The sequence below is a fragment of the Sapajus apella genome, unplaced genomic scaffold (genome assembly GCF_009761245.1).
Source record: "Sapajus apella isolate SASKATOON/1434 unplaced genomic scaffold, GSC_monkey_1.0 scaffold10, whole genome shotgun sequence".
NCBI lineage: Eukaryota > Metazoa > Chordata > Mammalia > Primates > Cebidae > Sapajus > Sapajus apella.
In genome coordinates this window covers 36,764,010-36,771,744 of record NW_022436950.1, presented here as the reverse complement: position 1 = coordinate 36,771,744, position 7,735 = coordinate 36,764,010, and the positions used below count along the sequence as shown (strand labels likewise).

At 38.8% G+C, this 7,735-nt stretch overlaps 1 pseudogene across 1 annotated transcript; it reads left to right on the top strand.

Annotated features, from left to right (window-relative positions):
- The first annotated feature begins 4,952 nt into the window (after positions 1 to 4,952).
- LOC116551535 lies at positions 4,953 to 6,058 on the top strand (annotated as a pseudogene). Its single transcript, XR_004268987.1, has one exon. The product of XR_004268987.1 is annotated as a ubiquitin-like-conjugating enzyme ATG3 pseudogene (transcript).
- Positions 6,059 to 7,735: the final 1,677 nt, after the last annotated feature.

Below are 7,735 nucleotides of genomic sequence, written 5' to 3'. Positions count from 1 at the left end.
AGGCTTCTCTAAAATCCATTTTTCTTTTAACTTGATAGGAGAAATAGGAAAAGTACAAAAGGAAAGCCATGCTTGAGAAAAGAAAAGTGAAACAAAAAGTTTTAATCCAGTCTTTCGGAATGGTAGGACCAAAGGGAAGAGGTATTCAGGAATATTTGCTCTAAGTCAAGCTCCTGCCTCCCTGCTAACTGAGCAAAGAAGTATGAAACTGTGTGCATGTAACCTCAGATACTCACCCCAGTGCCCTTCACTTGCATAGTCTTATTGGTACTAGGATTTATTTGTACTGTTTCTCACCCAAACTTTTTCTGGTAGTAACTCTGGGCTATTTATTCTTATTGTCACTCCTGTCAAAGAAAGCAGTAAATAATATCCTTTTATCTATTTAAAAGTTAATGAGGCCAGGTGCCGTGGCTCACATCTGTAATCCCAGCACTTTGGGAGGCCGAGGCGGGTGGATCACTTGAGGCCAGGAGTTTGGCCTGGCCAACATGGTGAAACTCTGTCTCTACTAAAAATATAAAAATTAGCTGGGCATGGTGGCACGTGCCTGTAATTCCAGCTACTCAGGAGGCTGAGGCATGAGAATGGCTTGACCCGGGAGGGAGAGGTTTCAGTGAGCCAAGATCACGCCACGGCACTCCAGCCAGGGCAACAGAGTGAGACTCTGTTTCAAAAAAATAAAAAATAAATAAAAAGTAAAGTTAATGAAAATCTTCCCTATAGTTTTTTCTTCTCCAAACTACAAAATCTCCTCCCCATCCCTTTAGCCTCTTTCTCATATGTCTTATTTGAAAATGCTCTCCTCACTTATTGCTAAACTTTCTCTGATTTATCTTCACCTAAATTATGGGGGCCCAAATTTGACTTTTAATATTTTCAACTTTAGTATACAATGGATAACTTACAATTTTATATTGAGTAAGGTTATTGATGCTACTGATCCTGTTAAACTGCCTTTTCTGGACCAAAATGTGAGTGAAATTCAGGCTAGAGTTCAAAAAGTGTAGAATTTATTTTTCAACATACAAATGTGCCTCTCTTTAAGCAAATCTGCTATCTGAAAACATGACTTTATAGAACAAAAACTGATTCTTTAATTAAAAAGATTCACCAAAGAAAACATGGGAGAGATCTCCAAGATGGCTGATCACTAGCAGCTCGGGATTGTAGCTCCCACTGAAAGAGCAGAGAACGAGAGGACGCCACACTTTCAGATCAATTTTTGTTGCTCACGCACCAGGAGATTCCCAGCGGAGGAGCCCCATGTGTCGCCAGCGCGACTCTTGAGGCCAGCGAGGCGGTTTTGCCGCTGCCTTGGTGCGGCGGTTCTTGGTGCAGAGTAAAAGCACTATCAACCTTAACGCCGCTGTTCTGGCTGGCACAGTGGGTTGCTCAGATTTTAGCGCCGGGAATCAACAAGATGGATGTCCATTCAGAAACCCAACTATAAAGACGGTAATTATAAAGACTACAGATGGATAAATCTATAACAAAGGGAAGAAACCAGCCTAAAAAGGCTGAGAATACCCAAACTCAGAACGCCTCTCCCTCTACAGGGGATCACAGTTCCTCATCAGCAACGGAACAAGGCCTGATGGAGAAAGGCTGTGTTCCATTAGCAGAAGCTGGCTTTAAAAAGTGGATGATAAGAAACTCCTGGGAATTAAAAGAACTTGTTCTAACCCAATGCAAAGAAACCAAGAACTTTGGAAAAAGGTTTGACGAAATGTTAACAAGAATACACAATTTAGAGAGGAATATAAGTGAATTAATGGAGCTGAAAAACACAACACGAGAACTTCGCGAAGTATGCACAAGTTTTAACAGTCGAATTGGTCAAGGAGAAGAAAAGATGTCAGAGGTCGAAGACCAACTTAATGAAATAAAACGAGAAGACAAGATTAGAGAAAAAAGGATAAAAAGGAACAAGCAAAGTCTCCAAGAAATATAGGACTATGTGAAAAGACCTAATCTACGTTTGATAGGTGTGCCTGAATGTGACGAAGAGAATCAATCCAAGCTGGAAAATACGCTTCAGGATATTATTCAGGAAAACTTTCCCAACCTAGCAAGACAGGACAATATTCAACTCCAGGTAATACAGAGAACACCACAAAGATATTCCTCAAGAAAACCAACCTCAAGGCACATAATCGCCAGATTCACCAGGGTTGAAGTGAAGGAGAAAATACTGAGGGCAGCCAGAGAGAAAGGTCAGGTTACCCATAAAGGGAAGCCTATCAGACTCACAGCAGATCTCTCAGCAGAAACCCTACAAGCCAGAAGAGAGTGGGGACCAATATTCAACATCCTTAAAGAAAAGAACTTTCAACCCAGAATTTTACATCCAGCCAAACTAAGCTTCATAAGCGAAGGAAAAATAAAATATTTTGTGAACAAGCAAGCACTCAGAGATTTCATCACCACCAGGCCTGCTTTACAAGAGCTTCTGAAAGAACCGCTACACACAGAAAGAAACAACCAGTATCAGCCTTTCTAAAAAATACCAAAAAATAAAGAACATCAACATAATTAAGAACTTGCATCAACTAATGGGCAAAACAGCCAGCTAACATTAAATGGCAATATCAAACTCACATATATTATTATTAATTCTAAATTTAAATCGACTAAATCCCCCAATCCAAAGACACAGACAGGCAAAAAAAGCCAAAACCCATTGGTATGCTGCGTCCAGACCCATCTCACGTGCAAGGATACACAAAGACTCAAAACAAAGGGATGGAGAAAAATTTACCAACCAAATGGAGAGCAAAAGTAAATAAATAAATAGAAAGCAGGAGTTGCAATTTTTGCTGATAAAATAGACTTTAAAGCAACAAAGATCAAAAGAAGCAAAGAAGGATATTACATAATGATAAAAGGATCAATGTAACAAGAAGAGCTAAAGATCCTAAATATATACACACCCAATACAGGAATACCCAGATATATAAGACTTATAAAGAGACTTAGACTCCCACACAATAATGGTGGGAGACTTCAACATCAATATTAGACAGATCAATGAGACAGAAAGTTAACATCGATATCCAGGACTTGAACTCAGAACCAGAGCAAGTAGACTTAATTAACATTTTAGAACTCTCCACTTTAAATACACAAAATATACACTGTTATCAGTACCACATCACACCTATTTACAGGTTTAAATGAAATATTGGTTGGCTGCTTGTTAGGTATTTTCTTCCCTCATTTTTTTTTCACGTCTCTATTATTAAACACAATTACAGGCATACCCATTTTTAGACTGCATTCTAGCCCGGGCAATAAAGCAACACCCCTGTTCTCTCTCCTTCTTCCTCTTCCCCTTTCTTCCTCTCCTTCCTTCTTTTTCTTTTTTTTTTTATTCTTTCTTTCTCTCTTTCTTCTTCTAAAAAATAAATAAATAAATAAATAAATAAAAATAAAAGTCAGGCTGGTGTGGTGGTGCATGCCTATAATCCCAGCTATTTTGGCAGCTGAGGCAGGACAATCACTTGAACCCAGAAGACAGAGGTCGCAGTGAGCCAAGATTGCACCATTGTACTCCAGCCTGGGCAAAAAAACAAAAAAGAAGAAGAAGAAAACATGTTCATACTCTACAAGTATAATTAAAACAAATTTTAATAACACAAGCAGTTGTTCCTTGGTATCTGCTGGAGACTGGCTCCAGCAGAAAATTTACAGATACCCAGGAACCACCCTCCCACTCCCCCCAAGACACCAAAAATCCCAGGATGCTCAAGTCCTCAAGTCCCTGATATAAAATGGCACAGTATTTGCATAAAACCTACGGACATCCTCCAGTATACTTTAAATCATTTCTAAATTATTTTTAATACTTAATACAATGTAGATGCTATGTAAATCGTAGTTACACTTACCGTGTTTTTTCATTTGCATTATTTTTTCTTGTTGTATTATTTTTTTCCCAAGTATTTTCTTTTATTCCCCCTCCCTCCTTTTTTTTTCAAGGTGACTTTAAGATTCCTTCCCAAGTATTTTTGGTCCACAGTTGGTTAGATTTATGAATGCAGAACTTACTATACTATACCTATCAACTTTATACACTTCTTTCAAAGACAATACAGATCTAAACTAGATCTCTCTGATTTCCTGGCATTATTTAAAAGAATTGGCTTAGGTCAAGAAAAAAAACAAAAACAAAAACAAAAAAGATTCACCAATACTTTTCATTAACTAGACTGTCCTCCTGTACAAATATTCTTTTCAGTTACACATTTATCATGCAAATCCACATGCACCTGTATAATTTGAGAGGGTGAGAAGAAAACTATGTGCAAACTGAAGCAATAAAAGAGCTGCCAATTTTATAGGAAGTAACAATATGTCCTTGTGTCATGTAATTGTACCTTGCTCTTTCCTTCACCTTCCTTAGTAAGTCTCCACCCAAAAGCAAAATTAAAGGGTTTCATTTCTCTCTCCACTAGACTAAGTACATAAACTCCTCCCCAAAGGGTAAACAGAAAGGAAATTAACTGCTCAATTAAAAAAAAAAGTAGGCTGGGCCAGCTGGCTCTGGCTCACACCTGTAATCCCAGCACTTTGGGAGGATCACCTGAGGTCAGGAGTTTGAGACCAGCCAGGCCAACATGGTGAAACCGTCCCTACTAAAAATACAAAAATTATCCAGGTGTGGTGGCATACGCCTGTAATCCCAGCTACTCTGGAGGACTGAGGCAGGGGAATTGCTTGAACCCGGGAGGCAGAGGTTGCAGTAAACTGAGATTTCGCCACTGCACTCCAGCCGGGGCAAAAGATCGAGACTGTGCCTCAAAAAAAAAAAAAAAAAAAAAAAGGTGGGTGTGTGTGTGTGTGTGTGTGTGTGTATATATATATATATATATATATATGGAGAGAGAAAGAGAGAGAGAGAGAGAGAGAGAGAGAGAGAACTACTAATGGCCAGAAAAGAAACAGCACGGGGGCTGCTGCTCGGTGCTGATGTGAGTCAGCGACAGCGGGGACATTTTCTGACTCCCGGCCCCTGACCTGGCTGCCCTTTTCGTCCTGTCGCCGGCAGGCCACTACTCCGGCCCCAGAATGCAGAGTGTGAGTAACAAAAACAGTGAAGAGTAAGGCACTGGAAGTGGTTGAGTACCTGACCCCGGTCCTCAAGGAATCAAAGTTTAAGGAAACAGATATAATCATCCCAGAAGAGTTTGTGGCAGCTGTAGATCACTTAGTCCACCACTGTCCAACATGGCAATGGGCTACAGGGGAAGAATTGAAAGTGAAGGCATACCTACCAACAGGCAAACAATTTTTGGTAACCAAAAATGTGCCATGCTATAAGCAGTGCAAACAGATGGAATATTCAGATGAATTGGAAGCTATCATTGAAGAAGATGATGGTGATGGCAGATGGGTAGATACATATCACAACACAGACATTACAGGAATAACTGAAGCAGTGAAAGAGATCACACTGGAAAACAAGGACAGTATAAAACTTCAAGATTGCTCAGCACTATGTGAAGAGGTAGAAGAGGAAAGTGAAGGAGAAGCTGCAGATATGGAAGAATATGAAGAGAGTGGATTGTTGGGAAAAGAGGAGGGTACCCTAGATACAAGAAAAATAGTAGAAGCTTGTAAAGCCAAAATTGATGCTGGCGGGGAAGATGTTAATTTGAAAACCAGAATTTACTACCTTTACATCGCTTATGATAAATATTACCAGTCTCCACGATTAGGGGTTGTTTGGCTATGATGAGCAATGGCAGCAGAACAGTTGAGCACATGTATGAAGACATCAGTCAAGATCATGTGAAGAAAACGGTGACCATTGAAAATCACTCTCATCTCCCACCACCTCCCATGTGTTCAGTTCACCCATGCAGCCATGCTGAGGTGATGAAGAAAATCACCGAGACTGTTGCAGAAGGAAGGGGAGAACTTGGAGTTCATATGTGTCTTCTTATTTTCTTGAAATTTGTTCAAGCTGTCATTCCAGCAATAAACTATGACTACACGAGACACTTCACAATATAATGAAGAGAGCATAAAATCTATCCTAATTATTGGTTCTGATTTTTAAGGAAGTAACCCATAGATGTGACCATTGACCATATTCATCAATACATATAGTTTCTAATAGATTTATATGTTTATGCATTAAATAAAAATATGTTCCACTATCAGCCTTATTTGTTTAATAAAAATCAGTGTAGGCTGGGCATGGTGGTTCATGCCTATAATCCCAGCGCTTTGGGAGACTGAGGCAGGTGGATCACTTGAGGTCAGGAGTTTCAGATCAGCCTGACCAACATGGAGAAACCCCATCTCTACTAAAAATACAAAATTAGCCAGACGTGGTGGTGCATGCCTGTAATCCCAGCTACTTGGGAGGCTGAGACCGGAGAATCGCTTGAAACCAGGAGGTGGAGGTTGTGGTGAGCCGAGATCACACCATCACACTCCAGCCTAGGCAAAAAGAGAGAAATTTCATCTCAAAAGAAAAATGAGTGTAAAGAGAAAAAAGAAGCATGAGTGAAATTTTTTATTAAACCTGGTATATTTAATCATGACAATAATAAATTAATAATAAACATCACAGTACAAAAAAGGAAAGATGTTGAAACTTTTAAATTATATTAACTTTTTTCAAAAATAGAAAAAAAATATGTCTATATATTAGTGTGTTGCAGTTATGAATAGTGATATTGCAGTGTATTAAATAAATAAAAATAACAATTTTAAAAGAAAAAATTTCAGTTATATTATTTAAATTTGGTAGTATATTTCATGTATGAACTAAAATATGCACTAACCAGACAAGATGTTACATCCTGCAGTTTGCTGTCTATTTCACTGTTTCAAAATTTAAACACAGGCCCAGTGTGGCAGCTCATACCTGTAATCACAGCACTTTGGGGAGGCTGAGGTGGGAGGATCACGTGAAGTCAGGAATTCGAGACCAGACTGTACAAGATGAGACTCCCATCTGTACCAAAAAAATTGTTTTAATTAAAATAAAAAATAAAATTTAGGGCTGGGCACGGTGGCTCACGCCTGTAATCTCAGCACTTTGAGAGGCCAAGGCGGGCGGATCACCTGAGGTCAGGAGTTCAAGACCAGCCTGGCCAACATGGTGAAACCGTCTTTAAAAAAAAAAAAAAAGAAAAAATAAAGAAACTTTCAAAAAATAAATAAATAAATAAATAAATAAATAAAATTTAAACACAAATGAAACTTTGATCGCAGTGTGATGGAATAGAAATCGTTCTATTTTTCAATTTCTACCACCACATGCTATCTTGTATTTTGAATCTCCTGTTTAAATTCAAGAATATGTAGTTCCACAGGGATCTGAAATACAAACTGCTCCCAAAGTGAGCTAGAACAATTCTAAGCTGTTACAAACGCACTCCTGATATGACTATTGCAGCTGAGTCAGCATGTGTCAGGAGCCGACTGTATAATTGGAAGTTCTCTTAATTAACTTTTATGTAAAATAAAATGGTTATTGAGACATAAGCAATATAAATGTGTTAATTTGAAGCTTACATTAATAAAACTCAGTAATAGCCACAGTCATTATAGAATTCAGAGCAACAAAACAAATTTGGAGAGAGGAATGTTCTATCCCTGACATTGTTTAGAACTAAAGTCTCATGGTGGCAATAAAAAGCAGATCAAGGCGGGCAGATCACCTGAGGTCGGGAGTTCGAGACCAGACTGACTAATATGAAGAAACCCCATCTTTACT